The sequence below is a fragment of the Gnatocerus cornutus genome, chromosome 1 (assembly GCF_029298725.1).
Source record: "Gnatocerus cornutus isolate USDA-ARS CGAHR chromosome 1, icGnaCorn1.1, whole genome shotgun sequence".
NCBI lineage: Eukaryota > Metazoa > Arthropoda > Insecta > Coleoptera > Tenebrionidae > Gnatocerus > Gnatocerus cornutus.
In genome coordinates this window covers 2,799,586-2,818,825 of record NC_142233.1, presented here as the reverse complement: position 1 = coordinate 2,818,825, position 19,240 = coordinate 2,799,586, and positions in this window count along the sequence as shown.

The following is a 19,240-nucleotide window of genomic DNA, read 5'->3' as shown; positions in this document are numbered from 1 at the left end:
AAAACCGCATATTTCGATGCAAAACGACGATTTCTCGCCGATTTTCGTTGTTTTCTGGCTTGAATTCGCAAAGAAGACCACGAAATCTACAAAATCATGACTTTTTACCAAGATTCAACGGCTGAATTGCAAGAAAACAGCAGAATTCTGCACGAAATCATCAAAATTCTTACAGAAAACCGCATATTTTGATGCAAAACGACGATTTCTCGCCGATTTTCGTTGTTTTCTGGCATGAATTCGCAAAGAAGAGCACGAAATCTACAAAATCATGACTTTTTACCAAGATTCAACTGCTGAATTGCAAGAAAACAGCAGAATTCTGCACGAAATCATCAAAATTCTTAGAGAAAACTGCATATTTCGATGCAAAACAACGATTTCTCGCCGATTTTCGTTGTTTTCTATCTTGAATTCGCCAAGAAGAGCACGAAATCTACAAAATCATGACTTTTTACCTAGATTCAACTGCTGAATTGCAAGAAAACAGCAGAATTTTGCACGAAATCATCAAAATTCTTACAGAAAACCGCATATTTCGATGCAAAACAACGATTTCTCGCCGATTTTCGTTGTTTTCTATCTTGAATTCGCGAAGAAGAGCACGAAATCTACAAAATCATGACTTTTTACCTAGATTCAACGGCTGAATTGCAAGAAAACAGCAGAATTCTGCACGAAATCATCAAAATTCTTAGAGAAAACCGCATATTTCGATGCAAAACGACGATTTCTCGCTGATTTTCGTTGTTTTCTATCTTGAATTCGCAAAGAAGAGCACAAAATCTACAAAATCATGACTTTTTACCAAGATTGATCGGCTGAATTGCAAGAAAACAGCAGAATTCTGCACGAAATCGTCAAAATTCTGAGAGAAAACCGCATATTTCGATGCAAAACGACGATTTCTCGCCGATTTTCGTTGTTTCTGGCTTGAATTCGCAAAGAAGAGCACGAAATCTACAAAATCATCAATTTTTACCAAGATTCAACGGCTGAATTGCAAGAAAACAGCAGAATTCTGCACGAAATCATCAAAATTCTTACAGAAAACCGCATATTTCGATGCAAAACAACGATTTCTCGCCGATTTTCGTTGTTTTCTATCTTGAATTCGCCAAGAAGAGCACGAAATCTACAAAATCATGACTTTTTACCTAGATTTAACGGCTGAATTGCAAGAAAAGAGCAGAATTCTGCACGAAATCATCAAAATTCTTACAGAAAACCGCATATTTCGATGCAAAGCGACGATTTCTCGCCGATTTTCGTTGTTTTCTGGCATGAATTTGCAAAGAAGAGCACGAAATCTACAAAATCATGACTTTTTACCAAGATTCAACGGCTGAATTGCAAGAAAACAGCAGAATTCTGCACGAAATCATCAAAATTCTTAGAGAAAACCGCATATTTCGATGCAAAACGACGATTTCTCGCTGATTTTCGTTGTTTTCTATCTTGAATTCGCAAAGAAGAGCACAAAATCTACAAAATCCTGACTTTTTACCAAGATTCAACGGCTGAATTGCAAGAAAACAGCAGAATTCTGCAAGAAATCGTCAAAATTCTTAGAGAAAACCGCATATTTCGATGTAAAACGACGATTTCTCGCCGATTTTCGTTGTTTTCTGGCTTGAATTTGCAAAGAAGTGCACGAAATCTACAAAATCATCACTTTTTACCAAGATTCAACGGCTGAATTGCAAGAGAACAGCAGAATTCTGCACGAAATCATCAAAATTCTTAGAGAAAACCGCATATTTCGATGCAAAACGACGATTTCTCGCCGATTTTGGTTGTTTTCTGGCTTGAATTCGCAAAGAAGAGCACGAAATCTACAAAATCATCACTTTTTACCAAGATTCAACGGCTGAATTGCAAGAAAACAGCAGAATTCTGCACGAAATCATCAAAATTCTTAGAGAAAACCGCATATTTCGATGCAAAACGACGATTTCTCGCTGATTTTCGTTGTTTTCTATCTTGAATTCGCAAAGAAAAGCACGGAATCTACAAAATCATGACTTTTTACCAAGATTCAACAGCTGAATTGCAAGAAAACAGCAGAATTCTGCAAGAAATCGTCAAAATTCTTAGAGAAAACCGCATATTTCGATGCAAAACGACGATTTCTCGCCGATTTTCGTTGTTTTCTGGCTTGAATTCGCAAAGAAGAGCACGAAATCTACAAAATCATCACTTTTTACCAAGATTCAACGGCTGAATTGCAAGAGAACAGCAGAATTCTGCACGAAATCATCAAAATTCTTAGAGAAAACCGCATATTTCGATGCAAAACGACGATTTCTCGCCGATTTTGGTTGTTTTCTGGCTTGAATTCGCAAAGAAGAGCACGAAATCTACAAAATCATCACTTTTTACTAAGATTCAACGGCTGAATTGCAAGAAAACAGCAGAATTCTGCACGAAATCATCAAAATTCTTAGAGAAAACCGCATATTTCGATGCAAAACGACGATTTCTCGCTGATTTTCGTTGTTTTGTATCTTGAATTCGCAAAGAAGAGCACGGAATCTACAAAATCATGACTTTTTACCAAAATTCAACGGCTGAATTGCAAGAAAACAGCAGAATTCTGCACGAAATCATCAAAATTCTTAGAGAAAACTGCATATTACGATGCAAAACAACGATTTCTCGCCGATTTTCGTTGTTATCTATCTTGAATTCGCCAAGAAGAGCACGAAATCTACAAAATCATGACTTTTTACCTAGATTCAACGGCTGAATTGCAAGAAAACAGCAGAATTCTTCACGAAATCATCAAAATTCTTACAGAAAACCGCATATTTCGATGCAAAACGACGATTTCTCGCCGATTTTCGTTGTTTTCTGGCTTGAATTCGCAAAGAAGACCACGAAATCTACAAAATCATGACTTTTTACCAAGATTCAACGGCTGAATTGCAAGAAAACAGCAGAATTCTGCACGAAATCATCAAAATTCTTACAGAAAACCGCATATTTTGATGCAAAACGACGATTTCTCGCCGATTTTCGTTGTTTTCTGGCATGAATTCGCAAAGAAGAGCACGAAATCTACAAAATCATGACTTTTTACCAAGATTCAACTGCTGAATTGCAAGAAAACAGCAGAATTCTGCACGAAATCATCAAAATTCTTAGAGAAAACTGCATATTTCGATGCAAAACAACGATTTCTCGCCGATTTTCGTTGTTTTCTATCTTGAATTCGCCAAGAAGAGCACGAAATCTACAAAATCATGACTTTTTACCTAGATTCAACTGCTGAATTGCAAGAAAACAGCAGAATTTTGCACGAAATCATCAAAATTCTTACAGAAAACCGCATATTTCGATGCAAAACAACGATTTCTCGCCGATTTTCGTTGTTTTCTATCTTGAATTCGCGAAGAAGAGCACGAAATCTACAAAATCATGACTTTTTACCTAGATTCAACGGCTGAATTGCAAGAAAACAGCAGAATTCTGCACGAAATCATCAAAATTCTTAGAGAAAACCGCATATTTCGATGCAAAACGACGATTTCTCGCTGATTTTCGTTGTTTTCTATCTTGAATTCGCAAAGAAGAGCACAAAATCTACAAAATCATGACTTTTTACCAAGATTCAACGGCTGAATTGCAAGAAAACAGCAGAATTCTGCACGAAATCGTCAAAATTCTGAGAGAAAACCGCATATTTCGATGCAAAACGACGATTTCTCGCCGATTTTCGTTGTTTCTGGCTTGAATTCGCAAAGAAGAGCACGAAATCTACAAAATCATCAATTTTTACCAAGATTCAACGGCTGAATTGCAAGAAAACAGCAGAATTCTGCACGAAATCATCAAAATTCTTACAGAAAACCGCATATTTCGATGCAAAACAACGATTTCTCGCCGATTTTCGTTGTTTTCTGGCTTGAATTCGCAAAGAAGAGCACGAAATCTACAAAATCATCACTTTTTACCAAGATTCAACGGCTGAATTGCAAGAAAACAGCAGAATTCTGCACGAAATCATCAAAATTCTTAGAGAAAACCGCATATTTCGATGCAAAACGACGATTTCTCGCTGATTTTCGTTGTTTTCTATCTTGAATTCGCAAAGAAGAGCACAAAATCTACAAAATCATGACTTTTTACCAAGATTCAACGGCTGAATTGCAAGAAAACAGCAGAATTCTGCACGAAATCGTCAAAATTCTGAGAGAAAACCGCATATTTCGATGCAAAACGACGATTTCTCGCCGATTTTCGTTGTTTCTGGCTTGAATTCGCAAAGAAGAGCACGAAATCTACAAAATCATCAATTTTTACCAAGATTCAACGGCTGAATTGCAAGAAAACAGCAGAATTCTGCACGAAATCATCAAAATTCTTACAGAAAACCGCATATTTCGATGCAAAACAACGATTTCTCGCCGATTTTCGTTGTTTTCTGGCTTGAATTCGCAAAGAAGAGCACGAAATCTACAAAATCATCACTTTTTACCAAGATTCAACGGCTGAATTGCAAGAAAACAGCAGAATTCTGCACGAAATCATCAAAATTCTTAGAGAAAACCGCATATTTCGATGCAAAGCGACGATTTCTCGCCGTTTTTCGTTGTTTTCTGGCATGAATTTGCAAAGAAGAGCACGAGATCTACAAAATCATGACTTTTTACCAAGATTCAACGGCTGAATTGCAAGAAAACAGCAGAATTCTGCACGAAATCATCAAAATTCTTAGAGAAAACCGCATATTTCGATGCAAAACGACGATTTCTCGCTGATTTTCGTTGTTTTCTATCTTGAATTCGCAAAGAAGAGCACAAAATCTACAAAATCATGACTTTTTACCAAGATTCAACGGCTGAATTGCAAGAAAACAGCAGAATTCTGCACGAAATCGTCAAAATTCTGAGAGAAAACCGCATATTTCGATGCAAAACGACGATTTCTCGCCGATTTTCGTTGTTTCTGGCTTGAATTCGCAAAGAAGAGCACGAAATCTACAAAATCATCAATTTTTACCAAGATTCAACGGCTGAATTGCAAGAAAACAGCAGAATTCTGCACGAAATCATCAAAATTCTTACAGAAAACCGCATATTTCGATGCAAAACAACGATTTCTCGCCGATTTTCGTTGTTTTCTGGCTTGAATTCGCAAAGAAGAGCACGAAATCTACAAAATCATCACTTTTTACCAAGATTCAACGGCTGCATTGCAAGAAAACAGCAGAATTCTGCACGAAATCATCAAAATTCTTACAGAAAACCGCATATTTCGATGCAAAACGACGTTTTCTCGCTGATTTTCGTTGTTTTCTATCTTGAATTCGCAAAGAAGAGCACGAAATCTACAAAATCATGACTTTTTACCAAGATTCAACGGCTGAATTGCAAGAAAACAGCAGAATTCTGCACGAAATCATCAAAATTCTTAGAGAAAACTGCATATTTCGATGCAAAACAACGATTTCTCGCCGATTTTCGTTGTTTTCTATCTTGAATTCGCCAACAAGAGCACGAAATCTACAAAATCATGACTTTTTACCTAGATTCAACGGCTGCATTCCAAGAAAACAGCAGAATTCTGCACGAAATCATCAAAATTCTTACAGAAAACCGCATATTTCGATGCAAAACGACGTTTTCTCGCTGATTTTCGTTGTTTTCTATCTTGAATTCGCAAAGAAGAGCACGAAATCTACAAAATCATGACTTTTTACCAAGATTCAACGGCTGAATTGCAAGAAAACAGCAGAATTCTGCACGAAATCATCAAAATTCTTAGAGAAAACTGCATATTTCGATGCAAAACAACGATTTCTCGCCGATTTTCGTTGTTTTCTATCTTGAATTCGCCAAGAAGAGCACGAAATCTCCAAAATCATGACTTTTTACCTAGATTTAAGGCTGAATTGCAAGAAAACAGCAAAATTCTGCACGAAATCATCAAAATTCTTACAGAAAACCGCATATTTCGATGCAAAACAACGATTTCTCGCCGATTTTCGTTGTTTTCTATCTTGAATTCGCCAAGAAGAGCACGAAATCTACAAAATCATGACTTTTTACCTAGATTCAACGGCTGAATTGCAAGAAAACAGCAGAATTCTGCACGAAATCATCAAAATTCTTACAGAAAACCGCATATTTCGATGCAAAGCGACGATTTCTCGCCGATTTTCGTTGTTTTCTGGCATGAATTTGCAAAGAAGAGCACGAAATCTACAAAATCATGACTTTTTACCAAGATTCAACGGCTGAATTGCAAGAAAACAGCAGAATTCTGCACGAAATCATCAAAATTCTTAGAGAAAACCGCATATTTCGATGCAAAACGACGATTTCTCGCTGATTTTCGTTGTTTTCTATCTTGAATTCGCAAAGAAGAGCACAAAATCTACAAAATCCTGACTTTTTACCAAAATTCAACGGCTGAATTGCAAGAAAACAGCAGAATTCTGCACGAAATCATCAAAATTCTTAGAGAAAACTGCATATTACGATGCAAAACAACGATTTCTCGCCGATTTTCGTTGTTATCTATCTTGAATTCGCCAAGAAGAGCACGAAATCTACAAAATCATGACTTTTTACCTAGATTCAACGGCTGAATTGCAAGAAAACAGCAGAATTCTTCACGAAATCATCAAAATTCTTACAGAAAACCGCATATTTCGATGCAAAACGACGATTTCTCGCCGATTTTCGTTGTTTTCTGGCTTGAATTCGCAAAGAAGACCACGAAATCTACAAAATCATGACTTTTTACCAAGATTCAACGGCTGAATTGCAAGAAAACAGCAGAATTCTGCACGAAATCATCAAAATTCTTACAGAAAACCGCATATTTTGATGCAAAACGACGATTTCTCGCCGATTTTCGTTGTTTTCTGGCATGAATTCGCAAAGAAGAGCACGAAATCTACAAAATCATGACTTTTTACCAAGATTCAACTGCTGAATTGCAAGAAAACAGCAGAATTCTGCACGAAATCATCAAAATTCTTAGAGAAAACTGCATATTTCGATGCAAAACAACGATTTCTCGCCGATTTTCGTTGTTTTCTATCTTGAATTCGCCAAGAAGAGCACGAAATCTACAAAATCATGACTTTTTACCTAGATTCAACTGCTGAATTGCAAGAAAACAGCAGAATTTTGCACGAAATCATCAAAATTCTTACAGAAAACCGCATATTTCGATGCAAAACAACGATTTCTCGCCGATTTTCGTTGTTTTCTATCTTGAATTCGCGAAGAAGAGCACGAAATCTACAAAATCATGACTTTTTACCTAGATTCAACGGCTGAATTGCAAGAAAACAGCAGAATTCTGCACGAAATCATCAAAATTCTTAGAGAAAACCGCATATTTCGATGCAAAACGACGATTTCTCGCTGATTTTCGTTGTTTTCTATCTTGAATTCGCAAAGAAGAGCACAAAATCTACAAAATCATGACTTTTTACCAAGATTCAACGGCTGAATTGCAAGAAAACAGCAGAATTCTGCACGAAATCGTCAAAATTCTGAGAGAAAACCGCATATTTCGATGCAAAACGACGATTTCTCGCCGATTTTCGTTGTTTCTGGCTTGAATTCGCAAAGAAGAGCACGAAATCTACAAAATCATCAATTTTTACCAAGATTCAACGGCTGAATTGCAAGAAAACAGCAGAATTCTGCACGAAATCATCAAAATTCTTACAGAAAACCGCATATTTCGATGCAAAACAACGATTTCTCGCCGATTTTCGTTGTTTTCTGGCTTGAATTCGCAAAGAAGAGCACGAAATCTACAAAATCATCACTTTTTACCAAGATTCAACGGCTGAATTGCAAGAAAACAGCAGAATTCTGCACGAAATCATCAAAATTCTTAGAGAAAACCGCATATTTCGATGCAAAGCGACGATTTCTCGCCGTTTTTCGTTGTTTTCTGGCATGAATTTGCAAAAAAGAGCACGAGATCTACAAAATCATGACTTTTTACCAAGATTCAACGGCTGAATTGCAAGAAAACAGCAGAATTCTGCACGAAATCATCAAAATTCTTAGAGAAAACCGCATATTTCGATGCAAAACGACGATTTCTCGCTGATTTTCGTTGTTTTCTATCTTGAATTCGCAAAGAAGAGCACAAAATCTACAAAATCATGACTTTTTACCAAGATTCAACGGCTGAATTGCAAGAAAACAGCAGAATTCTGCACGAAATCGTCAAAATTCTGAGAGAAAACCGCATATTTCGATGCAAAACGACGATTTCTCGCCGATTTTCGTTGTTTCTGGCTTGAATTCGCAAAGAAGAGCACGAAATCTACAAAATCATCAATTTTTACCAAGATTCAACGGCTGAATTGCAAGAAAACAGCAGAATTCTGCACGAAATCATCAAAATTCTTACAGAAAACCGCATATTTCGATGCAAAACAACGATTTCTCGCCGATTTTCGTTGTTTTCTGGCTTGAATTCGCAAAGAAGAGCACGAAATCTACAAAATCATCACTTTTTACCAAGATTCAACGGCTGCATTGCAAGAAAACAGCAGAATTCTGCACGAAATCATCAAAATTCTTACAGAAAACCGCATATTTCGATGCAAAACGACGTTTTCTCGCTGATTTTCGTTGTTTTCTATCTTGAATTCGCAAAGAAGAGCACGAAATCTACAAAATCATGACTTTTTACCAAGATTCAACGGCTGAATTGCAAGAAAACAGCAGAATTCTGCACGAAATCATCAAAATTCTTAGAGAAAACTGCATATTTCGATGCAAAACAACGATTTCTCGCCGATTTTCGTTGTTTTCTATCTTGAATTCGCCAAGAAGAGCACGAAATCTACAAAATCATGACTTTTTACCTAGATTCAACGGCTGCATTGCAAGAAAACAGCAGAATTCTGCACGAAATCATCAAAATTCTTACAGAAAACCGCATATTTCGATGCAAAACGACGTTTTCTCGCTGATTTTCGTTGTTTTCTATCTTGAATTCGCAAAGAAGAGCACGAAATCTACAAAATCATGACTTTTTACCAAGATTCAACGGCTGAATTGCAAGAAAACAGCAGAATTCTGCACGAAATCATCAAAATTCTTAGAGAAAACTGCATATTTCGATGCAAAACAACGATTTCTCGCCGATTTTCGTTGTTTTCTATCTTGAATTCGCCAAGAAGAGCACGAAATCTCCAAAATCATGACTTTTTACCTAGATTTAAGGCTGAATTGCAAGAAAACAGCAAAATTCTGCACGAAATCATCAAAATTCTTACAGAAAACCGCATATTTCGATGCAAAGCGACGATTTCTCGCCGATTTTCGTTGTTTTCTGGCATGAATTTGCAAAGAAGAGCACGAAATCTACAAAATCATGACTTTTTACCAAGATTCAACGGCTGAATTGCAAGAAAACAGCAGAATTCTGCACGAAATCATCAAAATTCTTAGAGAAAACCGCATATTTCGATGCAAAACGACGATTTCTCGCTGATTTTCGTTGTTTTCTATCTTGAATTCGCAAAGAAGAGCACAAAATCTACAAAATCCTGACTTTTTACCAAGATTCAACGGCTGAATTGCAAGAAAACAGCAGAATTCTGCAAGAAATCGTCAAAATTCTTAGAGAAAACCGCATATTTCGATGTAAAACGACGATTTCTCGCCGATTTTCGTTGTTTTCTGGCTTGAATTTGCAAAGAAGTGCACGAAATCTACAAAATCATCACTTTTTACCAAGATTCAACGGCTGAATTGCAAGAGAACAGCAGAATTCTGCACGAAATCATCAAAATTCTTAGAGAAAACCGCATATTTCGATGCAAAACGACGATTTCTCGCCGATTTTGGTTGTTTTCTGGCTTGAATTCGCAAAGAAGAGCACGAAATCTACAAAATCATCACTTTTTACCAAGATTCAACGGCTGAATTGCAAGAAAACAGCAGAATTCTGCACGAAATCATCAAAATTCTTAGAGAAAACCGCATATTTCGATGCAAAACGACGATTTCTCGCTGATTTTCGTTGTTTTCTATCTTGAATTCGCAAAGAAAAGCACGGAATCTACAAAATCATGACTTTTTACCAAGATTCAACGGCAATTGCAAGAAAACAGCAGAATTCTGCAAGAAATCGTCAAAATTCTTAGAGAAAACCGCATATTTCGATGCAAAACGACGATTTCTCGCCGATTTTCGTTGTTTTCTGGCTTGAATTCGCAAAGAAGAGCACGAAATCTACAAAATCATCACTTTTTACCAAGATTCAACGGCTGAATTGCAAGAGAACAGCAGAATTCTGCACGAAATCATCAAAATTCTTAGAGAAAACCGCATATTTCGATGCAAAACGACGATTTCTCGCCGATTTTGGTTGTTTTCTGGCTTGAATTCGCAAAGAAGAGCACGAAATCTACAAAATCATCACTTTTTACTAAGATTCAACGGCTGAATTGCAAGAAAACAGCAGAATTCTGCACGAAATCATCAAAATTCTTAGAGAAAACCGCATATTTCGATGCAAAACGACGATTTCTCGCTGATTTTCGTTGTTTTGTATCTTGAATTCGCAAAGAAGAGCACGGAATCTACAAAATCATGACTTTTTACCAAAATTCAACGGCTGAATTGCAAGAAAACAGCAGAATTCTGCACGAAATCATCAAAATTCTTACAAAAAACCGCATATTTCGATGCAAAACGACGATTTCTCGCCGATTTTCGTTGTTTTCTGGCTTGAATTCGCAAAGAAGAGCACGAAATCTACAAAATCATGACTTTTTACCAAGATTCAACGGCTGAATTGCAAGAAAACAGCAGAATTCTGCACGAAATCATCAAAATTCTTAGAGAAAACTGCATATTACGATGCAAAACAACGATTTCTCGCCGATTTTCGTTGTTATCTATCTTGAATTCGCCAAGAAGAGCACGAAATCTACAAAATCATGACTTTTTACCTAGATTCAACGGCTGAATTGCAAGAAAACAGCAGAATTCTGCACGAAATCATCAAAATTCTTACAGAAAACCGCATATTTCGATGCAAAACGACGATTTCTCGCCGATTTTCGTTGTTTTCTGGCTTGAATTCGCAAAGAAGAGCACGAAATCTACAAAATCATGACTTTTTACCAAGATTCAACGGCTGAATTGCAAGAAAACAGCAGAATTCTGCACGAAATCATCAAAATTCTTAGAGAAAACCGCATATTTCGATGCAAAACGACGATTTCTAGCCGATTTTCGTTGTTTTCTGGCTTGAATTCGCAAAGAAAAGCACGAAATCTACAAAATCATGACTTTTTACCAAGATTCAACGGCTGAATTGCAAGAAAACAGCAGAATTCTGCACGAAATCATCAAAATTCTTAGAGAAAACTGCATATTACGATGCAAAACAACGATTTCTCGCCGATTTTCGTTGTTATCTATCTTGAATTCGCCAAGAAGAGCACGAAATCTACAAAATCATGACTTTTTACCTAGATTCAACGGCTGAATTGCAAGAAAACAGCAAAATTCTGCACGAAATCATCAAAATTCTTACAGAAAACCGCATATTTCGATGCAAAACGACGATTTCTCGCCGATTTTCGTTGTTTTCTGGCTTGAATTCGCAAAGAAGGCCACGAAATCTACAAAATCATGACTTTTTACCAAGATTCAACGGCTGAATTGCAAGAAAACAGCAGAATTCTGCACGAAATCATCAAAATTCTTACAGAAAACCGCATATTTTGATGCAAAACGACGATTTCTCGCCGATTTTCGTTGTTTTCTGGCATGAATTCGCAAAGAAGAGCACGAAATCTACAAAATCATGACTTTTTACCAAGATTCAACTGCTGAATTGCAAGAAAACAGCAGAATTCTGCACGAAATCATCAAAATTCTTAGAGAAAACTGCATATTTCGATGCAAAACAACGATTTCTCGCCGATTTTCGTTGTTTTCTATCTTGAATTCGCCAAGAAGAGCACGAAATCTACAAAATCATGACTTTTTACCTAGATTCAACTGCTGAATTGCAAGAAAACAGCAGAATTTTGCACGAAATCATCAAAATTCTTACAGAAAACCGCATATTTCGATGCAAAACAACGATTTCTCGCCGATTTTCGTTGTTTTCTATCTTGAATTCGCGAAGAAGAGCACGAAATCTACAAAATCATGACTTTTTACCTAGATTCAACGGCTGAATTGCAAGAAAACAGCAGAATTCTGCACGAAATCATCAAAATTCTTAGAGAAAACCGCATATTTCGATGCAAAACGACGATTTCTCGCTGATTTTCGTTGTTTTCTATCTTGAATTCGCAAAGAAGAGCACAAAATCTACAAAATCATGACTTTTTACCAAGATTCAACGGCTGAATTGCAAGAAAACAGCAGAATTCTGCACGAAATCGTCAAAATTCTGAGAGAAAACCGCATATTTCGATGCAAAACGACGATTTCTCTCCGATTTTCGTTGTTTCTGGCTTGAATTCGCAAAGAAGAGCACGAAATCTACAAAATCATCAATTTTTACCAAGATTCAACGGCTGAATTGCAAGAAAACAGCAGAATTCTGCACGAAATCATCAAAATTCTTAGAGAAAACTGCATATTTCGATGCAAAACAACGATTTCTCGCCGATTTTCGTTGTTTTCTATCTTGAATTCGCCAAGAAGAGCACGAAATCTACAAAATCATGACTTTTTACCTAGATTCAACTGCTGAATTGCAAGAAAACAGCAGAATTTTGCACGAAATCATCAAAATTCTTACAGAAAACCGCATATTTCGATGCAAAACAACGATTTCTCGCCGATTTTCGTTGTTTTCTATCTTGAATTCGCCAAGAAGAGCACGAAATCTACAAAATCATGACTTTTTACCTAGATTCAACGGCTGAATTGCAAGAAAACAGCAGAATTCTGCACGAAATCATCAAAATTTTTACAGAAAACCGCATATTTCGATGCAAAGCGACGATTTCTCGCCGATTTTCGTTGTTTTCTGGCATGAATTTGCAAAGAAGAGCACGAAATCTACAAAATCATGACTTTTTACCAAGATTCAACGGCTGAATTGCAAGAAAACAGCAGAATTCTGCACGAAATCATCAAAATTCTTAGAGAAAACCGCATATTTCGATGCAAAACGACGATTTCTCGCTGATTTTCGTTGTTTTCTATCATGAATTCGCAAAGAAGAGCACAAAATCTACAAAATCCTGACTTTTTACCAAGATTCAACGGCTGAATTGCAAGAAAACAGCAGAATTCTGCAAGAAATCGTCAAAATTCTTACAGAAAACCGCATATTTCGATGCAAAACGACGATTTCTCGCCGATTTTCGTTGTTTTCTGGCTTGAATTCGCAAAGAAGTGCACGAAATCTACAAAATCATCACTTTTTACCAAGATTCTGCGGCTGAATTGCAAGAAAACAGCAGAATTCTGCACGAAATCATCAAAATTCTTACAGAAAACCGCATATTTCGATGCAAAACGACGATTTCTCGCCGATTTTCGTTGTTTTCTGGCTTGAATTCGCAAAGAAGAGCACGAAATCTACAAAATCATGACTTTTTACCAAGATTCAACGGCTGAATTGCAAGAAAACAGCAGAATTCTGCACGAAATCATCAAAATTCTTAGAGAAAACTGCATATTTCGATGCAAAACAACGATTTCTCGCCGATTTTCGTTGTTTTCTATCTTGAATTCGCCAAGAAGAGCACGAAATCTACAAAATCATGACTTTTTACCTAGATTCAACGGCTGCATTGCAAGAAAACAGCAGAATTCTGCACGAAATCATCAAAATTCTTACAGAAAACCGCATATTTCGATGCAAAACGACGTTTTCTCGCTGATTTTCGTTGTTTTCTATCTTGAATTCGCAAAGAAGAGCACGAAATCTACAAAATCATGACTTTTTACCAAGATTCAACGGCTGAATTGCAAGAAAACAGCAGAATTCTGCACGAAACCATCAAAATTCTTAGAGAAAACTGCATATTTCGATGCAAAACAACGATTTCTCGCCGATTTTCGTTGTTTTCTATCTTGAATTCGCCAAGAAGAGCACGAAATCTACAAAATCATGACTTTTTACCTAGATTTAACGGCTGAATTGCAAGAAAACAGCAAAATTCTGCACGAAATCATCAAAATTCTTACAGAAAACCGCATATTTCGATGCAAAACAACGATTTCTCGCCGATTTTCGTTGTTTTCTATCTTGAATTCGCCAAGAAGAGCACGAAATCTACAAAATCATGACTTTTTACCTAGATTCAACGGCTGAATTGCAAGAAAACAGCAGAATTCTGCACGAAATCATCAAAATTCTTACAGAAAACCGCATATTTCGATGCAAAGCGACGATTTCTCGCCGATTTTCGTTGTTTTCTGGCATGAATTTGCAAAGAAGAGCACGAAATCTACAAAATCATGACTTTTTACCAAGATTCAACGGCTGAATTGCAAGAAAACAGCAGAATTCTGCACGAAATCATCAAAATTCTTAGAGAAAACCGCATATTTCGATGCAAAACGACGATTTCTCGCTGATTTTCGTTGTTTTCTATCTTGAATTCGCAAAGAAGAGCACAAAATCTACAAAATCCTGACTTTTTACCAAGATTCAACGGCTGAATTGCAAGAAAACAGCAGAATTCTGCAAGAAATCGTCAAAATTCTTAGAGAAAACCGCATATTTCGATGTAAAACGACGATTTCTCGCCGATTTTCGTTGTTTTCTGGCTTGAATTTGCAAAGAAGTGCACGAAATCTACAAAATCATCACTTTTTACCAAGATTCAACGGCTGAATTGCAAGAGAACAGCAGAATTCTGCACGAAATCATCAAAATTCTTAGAGAAAACCGCATATTTCGATGCAAAACGACGATTTCTCGCCGATTTTGGTTGTTTTCTGGCTTGAATTCGCAAAGAAGAGCACGAAATCTACAAAATCATCACTTTTTACCAAGATTCAACGGCTGAATTGCAAGAAAACAGCAGAATTCTGCACGAAATCATCAAAATTCTTAGAGAAAACCGCATATTTCGATGCAAAACGACGATTTCTCGCTGATTTTCGTTGTTTTCTATCTTGAATTCGCAAAGAAAAGCACGGAATCTACAAAATCATGACTTTTTACCAAGATTCAACGGCTGAATTGCAAGAAAACAGCAGAATTCTGCAAGAAATCGTCAAAATTCTTAGAGAAAACCGCATATTTCGATGCAAAACGACGATTTCTCGCCGATTTTCGTTGTTTTCTGGCTTGAATTCGCAAAGAAGAGCACGAAATCTACAAAATCATCACTTTTTACCAAGATTCAACGGCTGAATTGCAAGAGAACAGCAGAATTCTGCACGAAATCATCAAAATTCTTAGAGAAAACCGCATATTTCGATGCAAAACGACGATTTCTCGCCGATTTTGGTTGTTTTCTGGCTTGAATTCGCAAAGAAGAGCACGAAATCTACAAAATCATCACTTTTTACCAAGATTCAACGGCTGAATTGCAAGAAAACAGCAGAATTCTGCACGAAATCATCAAAATTCTTAGAGAAAACCGCATATTTCGATGCAAAACGACGATTTCTCGCTGATTTTCGTTGTTTTCTATCTTGAATTCGCAAAGAAAAGCACGGAATCTACAAAATCATGACTTTTTACCAAGATTCAACGGCTGAATTGCAAGAAAACAGCAGAATTCTGCACGAAATCATCAAAATTCTTAGAGAAAACCGCATATTTCGATGCAAAACGACGATTTCTCGCTGATTTTCGTTGTTTTCTATCTTGAATTCGCAAAGAAGAGCACAAAATCTACAAAATCCTGACTTTTTACCAAGATTCAACGGCTGAATTGCAAGAAAACAGCAGAATTCTGCAAGAAATCGTCAAAATTCTTAGAGAAAACCGCATATTTCGATGTAAAACGACGATTTCTCGCCGATTTTCGTTGTTTTCTGGCTTGAATTTGCAAAGAAGTGCACGAAATCTACAAAATCATCACTTTTTACCAAGATTCAACGGCTGAATTGCAAGAGAACAGCAGAATTCTGCACGAAATCATCAAAATTCTTAGAGAAAACCGCATATTTCGATGCAAAACGACGATTTCTCGCCGATTTTCGTTGTTTTCTGGCTTGAATTCGCAAAGAAGACCACGAAATCTACAAAATCATGACTTTTTACCAAGATTCAACGGCTGAATTGCAAGAAAACAGCAGAATTCTGCACGAAATCATCAAAATTCTTACAGAAAACCGCATATTTTGATGCAAAACGACGATTTCTCGCCGATTTTCGTTGTTTTCTGGCATGAATTCGCAAAGAAGAGCACGAAATCTACAAAATCATGACATTTTACCAAGATTCAACTGCTGAATTGCAAGAAAACAGCAGAATTCTGCACGAAATCGTCAAAATTCTTAGAGAAAACCGCATATTTCGATGCAAAACGACGATTTCTCGCCGAATTTCGTTGTTTTCTGGCTTGAATTCGCAAAGAAGAGCACGAAATCTACAAAATCATGACTTTTTACCAAGATTCAACGGCTGAATTGCAAGAAAACAGCAGAATTCTGCACGAAATCATCAAAATTCTTAGAGAAAACTGCATATTTCGATGCAAAACAACGATTTCTCGCCGATTTTCGTTGTTTTCTATCTTGAATTCGCCAAGAAGAGCACGAAATCTACAAAATCATGACTTTTTACCTAGATTCAACTGCTGAATTGCAAGAAAACAGCAGAATTTTGCACGAAATCATCAAAATTCTTACAGAAAACCGCATATTTCGATGCAAAACAACGATTTCTCGCCGATTTTCGTTGTTTTCTATCTTGAATTCGCGAAGAAGAGCACGAAATCTACAAAATCATGACTTTTTACCTAGATTCAACGGCTGAATTGCAAGAAAACAGCAGAATTCTGCACGAAATCATCAAAATTCTTACAGAAAACCGCATATTTCGATGCAAAACGACGATTTCTCGGCGATTTTCGTTGTTTTCTGGCTTGAATTCGCAAAGAAGAGCACGAAATCTACAAAATCATGACTTTTTACCAAGATTCAACGGCTGAATTGCAAGAAAACAGCAGAATTCTGCACGAAATCATCAAAATTCTTAGAGAAAACCGCATATTTCGATGCAAAACGACGATTTCTCGCTGATTTTCGTTGTTTTCTATCTTGAATTCGCAAAGAAGAGCACAAAATCTACAAAATCATGACTTTTTACCAAGATTCAACGGCTGAATTGCAAGAAAACAGCAGAATTCTGCACGAAATCGTCAAAATTCTGAGAGAAAACCGCATATTTCGATGCAAAACGACGATTTCTCGCCGATTTTCGTTGTTTCTGGCTTGAATTCGCAAAGAAGAGCACGAAATCTACAAAATCATCAATTTTTACCAAGATTCAACGGCTGAATTGCAAGAAAACAGCAGAATTCTGCACGAAATCATCAAAATTCTTACAGAAAACCGCATATTTCGATGCAAAACAACGATTTCTCGCCGATTTTCGTTGTTTTCTGGCTTGAATTCGCAAAGAAGAGCACGAAATCTACAAAATCATCACTTCTTACCAAGATTCAACGGCTGAATTGCAAGAAAACAGCAGAATTCTGCACGAAATCATCAAAATTCTTAGAGAAAACCGCATATTTCGATGCAAAGCGACGATTTCTCGCCGTTTTTCGTTGTTTTCTGGCATGAATTTGCAAAGAAGAGCACGAAATCTACAAAATCATGACTTTTTACCAAGATTCAACGGCTGAATTGCAAGAAAACAGCAGAATTCTGCACGAAATCATCAAAATTCTTAGAGAAAACCGCATATTTCGATGCAAAACGACGATTTCTCGCTGATTTTCGTTGTTTTCTATCTTGAATTCGCAAAGAAGAGCACAAAATCTACAAAATCATGACTTTTTACCAAGATTCAACGGCTGAATTGCAAGAAAACAGCAGAATTCTGCACGAAATCGTCAAAATTCTGAGAGAAAACCGCATATTTCGATGCAAAACGACGATTTCTCGCCGATTTTCGTTGTTTCTGGCTTGAATTCGCAAAGAAGAGCACGAAATCTACAAAATCATCAATTTTTACCAAGATTCAACGGCTGAATTGCAAGAAAACAGCAGAATTCTGCACGAAATCATCAAAATTCTTACAGAAAACCGCATATTTCGATGCAAAACAACGATTTCTCGCCGATTTTCGTGGTTTTCTGGCTTGAATTCGCAAAGAAGAGCACGAAATCTACAAAATCATCACTTTTTACCAAGATTCTACGGCTGAATTGCAAGAAAACAGCAGAATTCTGCACGAAATCATCAAAATTCTTACAGAAAACCGCATATTTCGATGCAAAACGACGATTTCTCGCCGATTTTCGTTGTTTTCTGGCTTGAATTCGCAAAGAAAAGCACGAAATCTACAAAATCATGACTTTTTACCAAGATTCAACGGTTGAATTGCAAGAAAACAGCAGAATTCTGCACGAAATCATCAAAATTCTTAGAGAAAACTGCATATTACGATGCAAAACAACGATTTCTCGCCGATTTTCGTTGTTTTCTATCTTGAATTCGCCAAGAAGAGCACGAAATCTACAAAATCATGACTTTTTACCTAGATTCAACGGCTGAATTGCAAGAAAACAGCAGAATTCTGCACGAAATCATCAAAATTCTTACAGAAAACCGCATATTTCGATGCAAAACGACGATTTCTCGCCGATTTTCGTTGTTTTCTGGCTTGAATTCGCAAAGAAGAGCACGAAATCTACAAAATCATGACTTTTTACCAAGATTCAACGGCTGAATTGCAAGAAAACAGCAGAATTCTGCACGAAATCATCAAAATTCTTACAGAAAACCGCATATTTCGATGCAAAACGACCATTTCTCGCCGATTTTCGTTGTTTTCTGGCATGAATTCGCAAAGAAAAGCACGAAATCTACAAAATCATAACTTTTTACCAAGATTCAACGGCTGAATTGCAAGAAAACAGCAGAATTCTGCACGAAATCATCAAAATTTTTAGAGAAAACCGCATATTTCGATGCAAAACGACGATTTCTCGCTGATTTTCGTTGTTTTCTATCTTGAATTCGCAAAGAAGAGCACGAAATCTACAAAATCATGACTTTTTACCAAGATTCAACTGCTGAATTGCAAGAAAACAGCAGAATTCTGCACGAAATCGTCAAAATTCTTAGAGAAA